Raw genomic sequence first — 15,478 nt, 5'->3', positions numbered from 1 at the left:
ACACCAAAATTACAACTACTTACAGAGCACCTATCTATGGAAACAATCTAAAGACTAGCAGAAAAGATTTTTCATAATTAAAGACATAAAGAGAGAACCACAATGAGATCAGTAGGAGGGGCAGACATTTAATACAGTCAGGACCTACACCCCAGGGCTGGCAATCCACAAAGAGGAAGAATATCAATCACAAGGGAGCAAGGAGGAAGGGGCCTGAACTCCACATTGGGTTCCCCAGATCAGGGATCCTGCACTGGGAAGATGAGCCTCCAGAATATCTGGTTTTGAAAACCAGCAGGGCTTATGTTTGGGAGAGCCAGAGGGCTATAGGAAAAAGAAACTCCACTCTTAAAGGGCATGCACAAAATCTCCACTTTTAAACTGTACATGCAAAAGAAGAAGAAAGGAACAAAAAAGAATGACAATGAAAACCAGAAAACAATTAACAAAATATCAATAAGTACATACCTATCAATAATTACTTTAAATGTAAATGGAATGAATGTTCCAATCAAAGACATAGAGTGGCTGAGTGAATTAAAAAAAACAAGAACAACAACAACAAAAAACAGGACCCACATATATGCTACTTACAAGAGACTCATTTCAGATCTAAGGACACAGACAGAATGTGAGAAGATGGAAAAAGATATTCCATGCAATGAAAATGAAAATAAAGCTGGGGTAGCAATAATTATATCAAACAAAATAGACTTTAAAACAAAGACCATAACAAGAGACAAAGAATAACATTATGTTATGATCAAAGAATCAATCCAGGAAGAATATATAATGATTGCAAATATATGTGCACCCAACATAGAAGCATGTAAATATATAAAGCAAATATTAAAACATAAAAGGAGGAACAGACAGTAGCATAATAATAGTAGGGTATTTTAACACACCACTTACATCAATGAACACATTCTTCGGATAGAATATCAATAAGGAAACACTGGCCTTAAATAACACATTAGACCAGATGAACTTAATAGACAGATATATAGAACGTTCCACACAAAAGCAGCAGAATATACCTCCTTTTCAAGTGTTCATATAACATTCTCCAGGATAGATCACATAATAGGCCATAAGACAAGTCTTAATAAACTTAAGACGACTGAAATTATATCAGGTATCTGTCCCAACCACAACAGCATGAGACTAGAAGTTAACTACAGTAAGTCCCCTACATACGAACCTTCAAGTTGTGAACTTTGAAAAATGCAAATGTGCATTTGCATATCCAATCACATAAGTTAGTTCACATATGTGGCATACATTGTCATGTGTGTGCATCCTATACAAGTGGTTGTGCTTTTGTGTACTTTATTGTACAGTACTGCATAGAGTACAGTAGTACAGTGTCTTTATTTCAAGCCCAGGATGGCCAGAAGCAAGCGTAAAAGCAGCAGTGATATAGCTGGTACTGCTAAGAAATGCCAAGCAATAATGATGGGAAAAAAAAGTGAAAATAATTGAGAGAGTGGAACAACAGAGGAAGAAGAAGTACCTGAAGATCCGAAGATACTCACTACACAGGAAATGGCAAGGGGACTTTATTTGAGGAGGCACCATTAGTTTTTGAGGCACAGGAACTGAATGTAGATTGGTATGTGAAGACTGCAGCAACCTTCAGAATGCAATCCTGTGCTACTATGTTATCTATGATGAGAAAAAAAAGAACTACTACCCAGACATCACTGGATTGTTTTTTTAAGAGGGTAGATAGAATTGAATCCAGCAAGGAACCAGAACCTGTGCCATCAAAGTCAGGCATGAGTGAAGTTGCAGCTTGCCCTCCATCTTCTATTGCTGATGATCCTTCAGCTCTACCATCTCCCACTTCCTCTCCCTCCTCCAGTCAGTAAGCCTTCTTGCCTGTTCACTTGATGCCTGCTGCTGTATGCCAGCTATCATACTGTACTACTGTACTTCTCAAGGTACTATACTGTAAGATTAAAATGTTTTCTTTATTTTTTGCATTTTTTAATATATTACTTGTGTGAAAAGTATTATAAACCTATTAAAGTACAGTACTATGCAGATGATTGTGTTAGTTAGGTACCTAGGCTAACTTTGTTGGACTTATGAACAAACTGGACTTACAAACATGGTGTTGGAATGGAACTCGCTCTTATGTAGGGTACTCACTGTACAAGAGAAAAACCACAAAAAAAACACAAACACACAGAGACAAAACAATATACTACTAAATAATCAATGGGTCACCGAAGAAATCAAAGAAGAAATTAAAAAATACTTGGGGACAAATGAAAATGAAGCCACCAGGATCCAAAATCTATGGTACATAGCAAAAACACCTCAAATAGCAAAGTTTATAACACTACAAGCCTGACTCAGAAAACAAGATAAATGTTAAGTAAATAATTGAACCTTACATCTGAAAGAACTAGGAAAAAACCAAACAAACCCAAAGTTAGTAGAAGGAAAGTAGTAATAAAGATCAGAGTGGAAGAGGGCAGACAGCAGTATCAAGCAGTATCAGCAGTATTTCGTCTTGTGGAACTGAAAACCATAGCCACAGAAAGATAGAAAAAAATGAAAAGGCAAAAGACCAGATGAAGGGACAAGATAAAACCCCAGAAAAAAAGCTAAATGAAGAGGAGATAGGCACCCTTATGGAAAAAGAATTCAGAATAGTGATAGTGAAGATGATCCAGGACTTTGAAAAAAGACTGGATGCAAAGATCAAAAAGTTGCAAGAAACGTTTACCAAAGACCTATAAGAATTAAAGAGCAAACCAACAGAGATGTGCAACACAATAACTGAAATGAAAAATACACTAGAACCAATAGCAGATTCACTGAGGCAGTAGGGCGAATAAGTGAGCTGGAAGACAGAATGGTGATAATCACTGATGCAGAAAAGAATAAAGAAAAAAGAATGAAAAGAACTGAAGACAGCCTAAGAGACCTCTGGGACAATGTTAAACACACCAACCTTCACATTATACATGTCCCAGAGGAGAACAGAGAGAGAAAGGACCCAAGAAAATATTGGAAGAGATTATAGTTGAAAACTTACCTAACATGGGAAAGGAAATAGCTACCCAAGTCCAGGAAGTGCAGAGAGTCCCAGGCAGGATAAACCCAAGGAGAAACACATCAAGGCATATAGTAATCAAACAGATAAAAATTAAAAACAGAGAAAAGTTATTAAAAGCAACAAGGGAAAAACAACAAATAACATACAAGGGAACTCCCATAAGGGTAACAGCTGATTTCTCAGCAGAAACTCTGCAAGCCAGAAGGGAGTGGCATGATATATTTCAAGTGATGAAAGGGAAGAACCTACAACCAGGAATACTCTGCCCAGCAAGGATCTCATTCAGATTCGAGGAAGAAATCAAAAGCTTTACAGACAAGCAACAGCTAAGAGAATTCAGCACCACCAAACCAGCCCTACAGCAAATGCTAAAGGAACTTCTCTAAGCGGGAAACATAAGAGAAGAAAAGGACCTACAAAAACAACAACAAAACAATTAAGAAAATGGTAATAGAAACATACATATCGATAATTACCTTGAAAGTAAATGGACTATATGCACCAACCAAAAGACACAGGCTGGCTGAATGGATACAGAAACAAGACCCATATATATGCTGTTTACAAGAGACCCACTTCAGACCTAGGGACACATACAGATGGAAAGTGAGGGGATGGAAAAAGATATTCCGTGCAAATGGAAATCAAAAGAAAGCTGGAGTAGCAATAGTCATATCAGATAAAATAGACTTTAAAATAAAAAATGTTACAAGAGACAAGAAAGGACATTACATAAAGATCAAGGGATCCATCCAAGAGAGGAGATAACAATTATAAATATCTATGCACCCAATATAGGAGCACCTCAATACATAAGGCAAATGCTAACAACTATGAAAGAGGAAATGCAAGGCAGAAATAGAGACACAGGTAGAGAACAAACACATGGACACCAAGTGGGGAAAGCGGGGAGGGTTGGGGGGGAATGAATTGGGAGATTGGGATACCAAATTGTACACTCTAAATATATGCTGTTTATTGTCTGTTAACTGTATCTCAATAAAAGTTCTTAAAAAAAAAAAAAAAACAGGCTCATAGATAAAGAGAACAAATGGGTAGTTGCCAGAGGGAGGGGTTCGGGGAGGGCGAAATAGATGAAAGGGATTCAGAGGTACAAACTTTCAGTTATAAAATAAATAAACCATGGGGATTTATTTATACAGCATAAGGAATGTAGTCAATAACATCGTAGCAACTGTGTGTGGTTATTAGACTCATTGTGGTGATAATTTCATAATGTATGCAAACGTCAAGTCATTATTCTGTAAACCTGAAACTAACATAATATTGTACATCAACTATATTTCAGTTTAAAATGTCAATTAAAAAATTAAATAATTAAAACAATATAAAATACAGCATAGGGAGGCAACCAGCAACATCCAGACTATGATGCCCTGCAGAACAAATGACTCAATTTCTTTCAAGAAGACACAAATAGAGGGAGGGGAAGTAAACATAGATTTTAATAACAGAAAAAAAAGCCCTCAATTCATGGATGTTTTTTGATTCAAACAAACTTTTACAAAGCAATTTATGACATTCATGCAAATTGTGGAAAATGGCAATTATATATTAGCATTAATTGGATACTTGATACAAATCAATTATTATTCATTGAGTTTAGGTGTATTGACAGCATGATAATTATATATATTTTAACTGATTTTATTTTTCAATGATACATGATGAAATATTTAGGGATGAAATAATATGATGGCTGAAATTTGTTTCAAAATAATACATGAGGTGGTGGATGGAGGCATATATGAAGGAAGGCCATGAGTTGATCATATTAAATCTAAGTTATGGGGCTACATGGGGGCTTATCATGTTATACTTGAGATATTCCATAATAAAACATTAAAAAGAAGCATGGCTCCATCCCCAACATCCTGCTTAAAACTGCTTTGGGTATGGTCACTAATGATCAAAATAGTCAACTTCATGGGCATCTTTTCAAGTCATTATCATGACCCCTGTTGTCCTGATTCTGTTACCTAATCCCTGTCTTTATTTCAAGGTCACCTCTCCCTGCATTCTCCTCTATTTCTGCTGTCCTGATCACAAAATCTGCTAGGAATATCTTTTGGGGACTGTGCTAGGGAAGGGGACTCCAGGACTGAATTAGAGGAGGTGAGATAGACTTGTGTGAAGCAGCAGAGTCAGATTGAGAAAACAGAATTGTCTTCTAAAGCCAACATCATAGGTAAAAGTGCCAAGGTTCATTTCTACAAAATAAGGGAAGAAGCAAAGTGGAAAGACTTGTAAAAGTAGTAGTTTGGAGGTTCAGAAGTAGAACAGAATCAAAAGTGAGGAAAAAGTTAAAAAGATTATCTTTAAAATGTCAATACAAATGTGTTCTGGAATGCCCTTCTTAGGAGTCTCCAGCACCGGTATGGTGGAGGTGATGACAGCCGCAGGTGTCACCCTGGGCCAGTTGCCCACCTCTCGAACAGGAGCCACTCAGGCTCCTGCATGAGCAACTCCCATTACCCCTAGATACTCAGCAAGTATTTGAGTGCCTTCCATATGCTCAGTACATTATCCTAGTTCTGCTTCTTATTTTACTTATACCAATTGTTCTTAACCTTTTTGGGGGCATGAACTCCTTTGGGAATCCAATGAAAGGCATGAACCATTTCACTAGGATAAAATTCCCATAAACACCTATGCACAAAATTTGGCATGCCATTTGTTTTACTGCACTGGAAATTTACTTCAAATATGCAGACTATAAAACAATCTTCATGTCACAAATCAAAAGCTAGTCATTTTTGATGATTAGAAAGGAAAAATGCATATAGTGTATGTAAAATAAAAACAAACCTAATTGTCTTCAAAAATGCATTTCAATGCTGTTATTTAACTTGACAGTGATACTGTAATTGTCACATGGTTCGTGATTCAGTACACTTGTGCCACCTTTAGATATTCAATCAATTTGAAATTTCCACTGAGTTAATAACTACTGCTAAAAGTCTCACTCCCAAAGGTATGCAGCAAGAAAGGACTGATTTTGCTTTGTTCACTCGGTTAGTTGAAGCTAAATGTTATAAGCTGGGTTTCCTAGAAAGTAGAAATCTAAGATGATTAGCACTCTGTTGATTTATGAGGGTGTGCTATTGGGATCAACACTGTGGATGGGGAGGAAGAAAAGCAGGATGGGCGGAGAAAGAGATGGACTGCAAGGCAGACCCCAGGAAGGCCTTGGTCACACAAGGGGAAGGCCCTTCAAAGGTAACCTGAGTTGGGGCTAGAAGCAGAGCCATTATACTCCCATATTAAATAGTCCTTAGACATATGCTGCCCCAGGAAGGGTGTGCCCTCAGGCAAGGCTGTGTTTTTCTGCCAAGGCAATTCTGAAAGAGAGCTGACAGCTGATGAGCATCTTCCAGCAGCTCTGCCAGTGGCAATCCCAGCAGCTGGAGAATAAGTCTTCATTCCTGAAGGGGGCTCTGGGTAGCACACAACAGTGTCCACTACAGGAGGCTTCTATCAAGAAACATCAGAATTCCCTAAGATTCCTTGAACTGAATTCTTATCCCATCATTTCTGTGTCCAGTTTACACTCCATCTTTGACAAGGTTTGCAGTCTTTCTAATTTGGGCTGCAGAGAAATGCTAGAGTGTTATCACTCTTGTCAGTGCCCATAGACACACTTTCCTATCACTAAACACTTCACATGAAATCTCACCTAAAATTCCCTCTCCTAGTTTTTTTAGACTGTTTTCTAAGAGTACCTTCAGATTCTTGAAACAAAATATTTACCTCAATCATATATGTCAAAATTTTCCACAAAGTATGGCAAGCTGTGTTGGAACTCTGGTCAAATATTCTGAGAGCAGTTTCTCTATTATTAACTCAGAGAAAATGAAACGTCCATTTGATGGTTAAGTGCTTTAAAGCCTTCATCTCTGGAATACCTGTGAACTTCAGGTATTGCGGTATTCTGAAGAAGCAGAGAAAACTCTTACACTGTTTTCCCATTTCAGAATTAAACTTCTAGAAAAGATTGTGATTTAAATTTATAGCTCTAACTGAGTTCATGACTCACGTAAAATGGTTATTTGGAAAATCTTTCAATGAAACAACAAAATATGACACATTCTGGAGCATTGCAGACACTCCATTGATTCATAGAAGATTAATATTTTTTTCTGACCAAAAACTTATACAATAGAAGCTCTTTTTTGATGGTATCAATCCACACATAACAGAAGAGAACCAGAGACACTGGTGTTCTGAGAGGCATCAGATGTTTTATCCAGTTGCAATCTGAAGGGAACCAGAAATACCAGAGATTCTTTAGTAGGTAACATTCTTTGATGAAGGAAACACTTCAGTTTTCTTCCTCTGCTTCTTTGACCATTTCCAGAGAACTTAAAGGTCTCACTAATTTTGACCCCTTGGGAAACAAGGCAATCAACCTTGTAACAACAATAAAGCTAATAATTATTGAGGAACTTCCACATTGCCAAGTACAGTTCTAAGTGTTTTACTTGTATTATCTTAATTCTCACAATAACCCAATGACACAAGTACTACTATAACTCCCATTTTACAGATTCCCATTTGTAGACAAGAAAATCGATACCAAATGATGTTGATGGCCAGCCTACACTCCCATAACTAGTGAGTGGGCAGCTTGGATTCAAACATACATGACTGCCTGACTTCAGAGTCGACCTTCTTAACCACATTATGTGGTGTTTCAAGCATCCCTGAGGGACAAATCATAGTTAGGAAGTCATCCCAACATTTTTTAATTGAGCCTTCCTCTCACCAAAGAATTTTGCTTTCCCTAGTATACAAACACACACGCGCGCGCACACACACACACACACACTCACTGCTTGTTTAGTTTCACTGGCTTCATGTTTCCATCAACAGGACAAAGAGGACTTCCCTGGTATCACAGTGGTTAAAAATCCACCTGCCAATGCAGGGGGCACAGGTTCAATCCCTGGTCTGCGAAGATCCCACATGCCACAAGTACTGAAGCCCGTGCACCTAGAGCCCATGCTTCTCAACAAGAGAAGCCACTGCAATGAGAAGTCCATGTACAGCATCGAAGAGTAGTCCCCATGTGCTGCAACTAGAGAAAGCCTGTGCACAGCAATGAAGACCCAACGCAGCCAAAAACATAAATAAATAAATAATTTTAAAAAATAGGACAAAGAAGCACTGGGGATCCTTGCTGTATGTTCAGCAGCAAAAGTAGAACCAAAGATAGCAGAGCTCTGTTCCACTTTTGGTAACATTTTCCTATTAAAGCCAGAGCCAACATAAACAAGACAAATTTCTATGATCATAATAGCACGATCTATGACTTAACCCCTATATATTGGAGACTATACTCGATATCAAAATATGGGGATAATGAAAAATACACACTGCTTGAGTATGCATATTTTACATCTATGTAGAGTGTATATTAGTTATTCTTCGTGTGTCCCCTCCTCACTCCAGACCCATTCTTCTCCACCCTCTCTTGCCTCATCAGGCTGATCTCTACAGACTATATCACCCAAGCTCCCATCCGATGGGCTTCAATTGGACTTGGTCAATAGAGAGCACCAGGAGGACAGTCAGAGGGCTAGAGGAGAGAGAGACAGCGGTATTTCTTCCCTGCTCCCTCCTGCTTTGCACTGTGGTTCTCCCAGGAGCTGCTTCTCTCCAGGACCACAGCTTCTCCTCAGCCATCCTTCCTCCACGGCACCAGTGCTCTTTAGACATCCCAATGCTGCCAGTCTCTTGGTGCCTCACCACGCCTTATTGGTTTCCTTCACCTTGCCTACATCTGTGTAAACAGCTCCTTTATTAAATGCACTTCATTTGCATTATCTGAGTGGAATTCTGTCTTCTGCTAGGACTCTGATCCAGAGTAAAAGAGTACAATGCTCCTGCAATAAAAATAATTGAGATGTAAAAGAAAAACAGCATTTTTTAAAATAAAAGGAAGAAGATGAAAGAAAACCATCATTAGGAAGCCTAATTCTTAACTCCTTTAAAGCCCATGTTTGCAAAGTTAAAACCTCTATTCTCTACAGCCTTCCTGAGTGGTCCTCATCCATTCTGAAGATTTCAAGTGTCATCTAAAATCTTGCACTGAAAGCATGGTCCTTGGACTGGCACCCTCAGTATCATCTAAGATCTTAGTAGAAATGCAGGTCTGCTCCAGACCTACTGAATCAGTATCTGTATTTTAAAATATTCCCAGTTATTCATACTCACATAGAAATTAAAAAAAAATTAGACAGACAGAATGAGTCCAAATTTTATATGCTGAGCTCAGTGGTTCTCAACTGGGGACAATTTTTCCCCTCAGGGCAATATGTCCACGTTAGGACACATTTCTGGCTGTCACAACTGGGAAGTACTATTGGCCTCTAGAGGGAAGACACCAGGGATGCTGCTAATCACTCTACAGGGTACCAGACAGTCCTTTACAACAAAGACTCATCCATCTCAAAGGTCAGCAGTGCCAAGGCTGAGAAACCCTGCTTCATCCTACCTCCTATGTCCCTTGGCCCCTATTTTTGACTGCCTAAACAATACCTCTATCTTGATGTCAAGGGATAACTCAAATCACATTTTTGTCCAATCACCATCATCTTTCCCAGACCTCCATAAGCCTCTAAGCCAAACACTGCTGCTCTCCTAAACTAGAAAACTGGAAGTTATCCTGAATGCCTCCCTTTACCTCATTTTGTCACAAAATTGCTCATAAAATCTTGTCACTTCTACCTCTTCTGATGCTACCTTCATACCCACCTGCAGCATTCTTGCTCATCCATGACGGTCACCATTTAGCTAGATTCTCTGCCCCTTGGCTTCCCCAGGTGAGTCTGCTCCTCACAATGATACCGGAGCCACTTGCCTAAGGACTGTCTACTTTCCATTTACAAAGCTATTTTGATCCCCAACACTAAATGCTAAAGTTGCAAAATGTCGCCACTGAATATGATTAGTTTACACAGTGTTTTTAAAATTGGGGAATTTCATATAAAATTTCACTTTTTTGGATTCTTTTTAAAAAAAAATTAGAAGACGAATCAACCCTGAGCTCAGAGTCTGTCTAAATTGTTTCTGCTACTCTCTCGATGGGTCATGAACTCTTCAGTTTGCCCCCGACCCAACCCCTACTCCCATCATACCTGAACCTATTTTTTGCTTTGACCCCATTAAGCACTTGCAGAATAACATATAAAAGCCTTAAATTTGACTTCTAATGCTGGTCACACAAATTGGTCCTAATTTACCTCTCCACCTCATCGTCCCCCACCCCCACACAAAACAGCTACCTAAAAGAACTACATTATTACGGGTATTCAAACATATACATTGTCCCAGAAAATTGAACAAATTCTTTGCTTTCATTTATTTGGCAAATATTCATTGAATACCCTACTATATCTCAGGTATTGTTCTAGGCATAGCAGATACAGAAGAGAGCAATACGAAGACTAAATGCCTCCTCCCATGAAACTCATTTTCTGGTAAGAGAGGCAGAAATAAACAAATATGTCAGATGGTGATGAATGCTATGAAGAAAGACAAAGCAGGGACGAGGGTAAAGAACCATGAAGTGGGGAGGGATGTGCTGTTTTGTACATGGCGGTCAGGGAAGACCTCTTTGATAAGATAATGTGGGCAGAGAACTACAGCAAATGGGGAAGCAGGCTACAGAGATGGCTGGGAAAGAGCAGTGGGAAGGCCTTGAGGTCTCAGTATGCTTCAGGAAACTGAGCATCTCCAAGGTTATTGCTGCTGGAGCTAAGTAAGCAAAGGGGAGAGAGGTGGGAAATGAGACCAGACAACTAGTTACAGAATCAGATTATGTGGAGGTTTGTAGGCATGCTGGGAGCCTTTTATTTTACCCAGAGTGAAATAAAGAACCACTGGGCAAAACTCTAATTTGAAAATATACATGCACGCCCTATGTCCATAGCAGCACTATTTACAATAGCCAAGACATGGAAACAACCTGAATGTCCCATCAACAGAAGAATAGGTAAAGAAGATGTGGTACATATATACAATGGAATATTACTCAGCCATAAAAAGAATGAAATAATACCATTTGCAGCAACATGGTTGGCTTTAGAGATTGTCATACTGAGTGAAGTAAGCCAGACAAAGATAAATACCACATGACATCACTTATATGTGGAATCTAAAATACGACACAAATGAATTTATCTACAAAACAGAAACAGTCTCACAGACATAGAGAACAGCCTTGTGGTTGCTAAGAGGAAGGGAAGTGGGGGAGGGATGGATTGGGAATTTGGGATGAGAAGATGCAAACTATTATATATAGAATGGATAAACAACAAGGTCCTACTACATAGCACAGGGAACTATATTCAATTTCCTGTGATAAACCAAAACAGAAAAGAATATGAAAAGGAATATACGTATGTATAGCTGAATTGCTTTGCAATGAACACAACATGGTAAATCAACTATACTTCAATAAAATAAATTTTTAAAAAGAACCATTGGAGGGTTTGAGCAGTCATGACATAATGTCTTCTTTTAAAAGAATCATTATAGCTGTTGTGCAGAAAATAAACTTTAGAGTGGCAAGGGCAGAAGCAGGGAGGCCAAGTAGGGAGCTATTGCAATAGTCCATCACATTATTCAATATATATATATCTGTGTATATACATATATGTACATATATTGGGTTGGCCAAGAAGTTCATTCAGGAAAACCCAAAAGGACCTTTTGGCCAACCCAATATATGAAATCAATACAATATATATTATAATTTTTAAATAATATACTTCTTACCATCTTGACTTAAGACAGTGCAAATCAGCCAGAAGAATAAATAGTTACATATTGATGGGACCTGACAGAAGCACCCATGTCATGAATTGACATTTGTTATCATAGCATCACTAAAAACTCCCTCCACTGTAAAACAAACAAACAAACAAACAAAACCACATTTGCCTTTGAGACAGTTTTCATAAAGATTGTCAAAATGATATCATGTCTCAGATTTGTTTCAGCTGGGTGTAAAGGAAGTGGAAGGTGACAGTTGAAACCAGGTTGGCTCTGAGCTGAAAACTGTTGAAGCTGGAAGATGGTCACCTGGGTGGTTCACTATACTATATTATTTTTGTATATTCTGAAACTTTCTGTAAAAATTTTAAAAATCCAATATTTCTAATATTAACATTTTAATATAGGATTGGTACAAAACTTTATGATTTAAATGCATACTTTACTAGCTCTACAATTATTCCTATATGTATAATTTCAGCCATATTTGGTATGTTTGGTAAGTGCATAATAACAGAAAAATCCTCTAAAATGGGCTACAAACTATATTAGGAGCATTTACAAAAACTGGAAGTCTAGAACACTAGAATATCTGGAAGCAATTCTCTTGTCTATTTTTCAGACAAAGTAATTTTAATCCTTATTAAAGTAGTCTTTAAGAGGGCTAGATACGTATTCCCATTAAGGCCTGCTAGGTATACTGTCCCAAATATACTTAACAAATTGTACCTTCCTTGAAAAGAAAAGATGATGGATTGAAAAATGTTTAGCTCAACCATGAAAAATTGATAGGTTCCCTAGTGCAAATAAGTGTCTAATAAATAATTAAATTTAATCTCATTATAAGAGTTTTCATAATGGGATAATTTAATTAAATGAAAGCCAAAAGGGTTTCTAAGGGTTGAAAGATGTTAGTGTTGCTATATTTGGCTAATGGTCTGGGGATGCTATAGTGAAGAAAGTAATTCACATGGGTGCATGCATTATTTAACGAATCCCTCTGAGATGGAAGAAAGGACAGATCAATGATAACTTGTCATTTTATCATTGCTTACAAAGCACATTTAAATAACCTAGGATACGTTAAAGGTAGAAAACATGCAAAAACGAACAACTCTTTTAAAGGACAAAGTAGCTACATTCATGATATTATACTGGAAGTTTTGATTAAGATACACATTTTCTATGCACCGTCTATAATAGTTTCTATTTTTCCTTTTGATCTATTACTAAAATGAAAATAAATAAAATCTCATAAGCTGCTGTACAGTCAGGTCAGATCTGGCTCTAAGTGAAAGTAATAATGGATACAGCGTGTATATCTGATACTAAAAAATTGATAGCGGAGTCATGAGGGACCCATTAACAAGCTTTTTGAGGGAGCAGAGTTTTGTGCTTCAAGTCTCCAGGAGCACTTAGCCAGACTAGAATAGTAAAATTGTAGTCTAAGTAGTTATCTCAGTTACAGGTGATCAGTTATGAGTTAATATGAATGGTGAAAGGCATCATTCTTCTATCAGATATTATTTTTAAAAGCATCATTTTGTGAGAGGCAAAGGTGCCGATGACATAAAATTTGAGCCAGGTGGTCCAGGCAGGTTTTTTTTTCCCCCTACCAATAATATGGTGAATAACAATGTAGAGACCAGGCACACCCTTGATTTTAAGTTAAACATAACTTCATAACGTGGTAACCACGTCCAAATTTGCACTTAAAACAGCACAGAATAAATTAGGAATTGGGGAGTAACATATACACACTACTATACATAAAACAGATAAACAAGGATCTACTGTATAGCACAGGGAACTCTACTCAATACTTTGAAATAACCTACATGGGCAAAGAATCTGAAAAAGATTATGTATATGTTATGTACATAGGTGTGTATTTGTGTGTGTGTGTGTGTGTGTGTGTGTGTGTGTGTATAACTGGATCACTTTGCTGTACACCTGAAACTAATACAACATGGTAAACCAACTATACTTCAATAAAAATATAAATATAAAAAAAAATCTACAGCCAGAAAACAAAACCAAAAACACAGCACAGAACTAACCCATTGGCCTTAGAGTGCAGGGTCTATATCTGGGACAAATGGCCCATCCCCTGAAACTTGAGTCATGGGGCTCTTCAAGTCTTGGAAAAGAGGCACCTTGTTTACAGCGAAACTCCTTGTTTTCATCAGGGATAAAGAGATAGATGAACAGTGGTTGCTACTTCAGTCCCCAAGAGTGATCAATCAATTCCCTTAATGTTAGTGCTGTTGCCATGAATCCCATTGAAACTTTGATGCATCTTTCTCCTGGATAGGAATTTATAATAGAATTATAGATGAAAGGACTTGTGACCTCTCCTAGTCCCAGTACTTCAAGGCCAAGAAAGGTGACTTGCTCAAAGCCATCCAAGTGTTTAATAGCAGGACAAAATTGAAACTCTAGGTTTTCTGAGTGCCACTCTAGGGTTTTTTTGTGTGTTTGGTTTTTTTTTTTTTTACTATGCCAACTGGCCAAAAGGATTTTTTAGAATGATGGTGACATAATAGTCAGTGTATCCCAAAATTTGTATCCATCAATATAAGCTCAAGTGTGTGTGTGGTGGAGAGGGGCAGTTTGTGGATGGGGAAGTTCTAAAAGGTTGAGGAAATAAACGATGCAGCTCTTTGAACAATTGTTTGATGGTAGCAGCGGTCAACCGTGGGTTACACAAATACAGTGAATTGGCTTTATCCAGCTCCTCACTTGGCCTCCTCCAAACTTCCTCCCTGCTCGCTAACCTTCAATTAAGACATATGGGATGTCAAAAAGGTAGTTGAAACACTGAACTAATGTGCTCTTAACAGCTGCTGCCACTGCACCTGCAAAATGAACAAAGGTTTGTGTTGTCCACGTGAATATGGGTGTGCAAAGGGTGAAGAGAGACGGGGCTGACCCTCCGTTTTCAAAAGCAGGGGCATCAATATTCTAGGTATGTCAGGTAGTGTTGAGAGAAGTGATTACCTATGATTATCGATTTTTAAAGGAGGTTTCTCTCTGTAATGGTCAGACACCTCTTTTCAGTATTTTTAGATCTGAATGTCTGGTTTCACTTAAGCTAGAGATGAGAATTCTGTATCTTGGAATTTCTTACGAAGTAAACATCCTTTGTTTTGAATGACTCTGAAAAAATCATTAATTTGCTTTTGATAAGGAAATCTCCCAGTTTTATTTTGTTCTGTTTTACAAAGAAGTCAGTGATAATCTGGTGAGAAAGAGAGAAGATATTTGGAACAACTTTTCTAATCCGTTCTTCCTCTGGTGACACTAAGGGTTTTATTCTCTAAGGCTGCTGTCTCTCCAGAAACTCTCCTATTGATTTCTGGTCTTTGGTAATGGAAAATGGGGATATCCAGGCGGCAGAATATTTGCTTCTGTTGTTTCTCAGGCATAGAAAGTACAATGCCCTAGGCAGACACACTCCTAATCTGTTCATAACTAGAGTTCTGTCTTTGACTGTGGGTGTCAGGGTATTCTCAGGGGAAGGAACCTGTATACAGACATCTACCTTTACTAGAAACAAAACTATAAGACAAGTCTGATTAGTCTCATTCTATACTCAAAGACCCT

This window comes from Hippopotamus amphibius, chromosome 5, assembly GCF_030028045.1.
Source record: "Hippopotamus amphibius kiboko isolate mHipAmp2 chromosome 5, mHipAmp2.hap2, whole genome shotgun sequence".
Taxonomy (NCBI): Eukaryota; Metazoa; Chordata; class Mammalia; order Artiodactyla; family Hippopotamidae; genus Hippopotamus; species Hippopotamus amphibius.
This window is presented reverse-complemented; position numbering follows the sequence as displayed.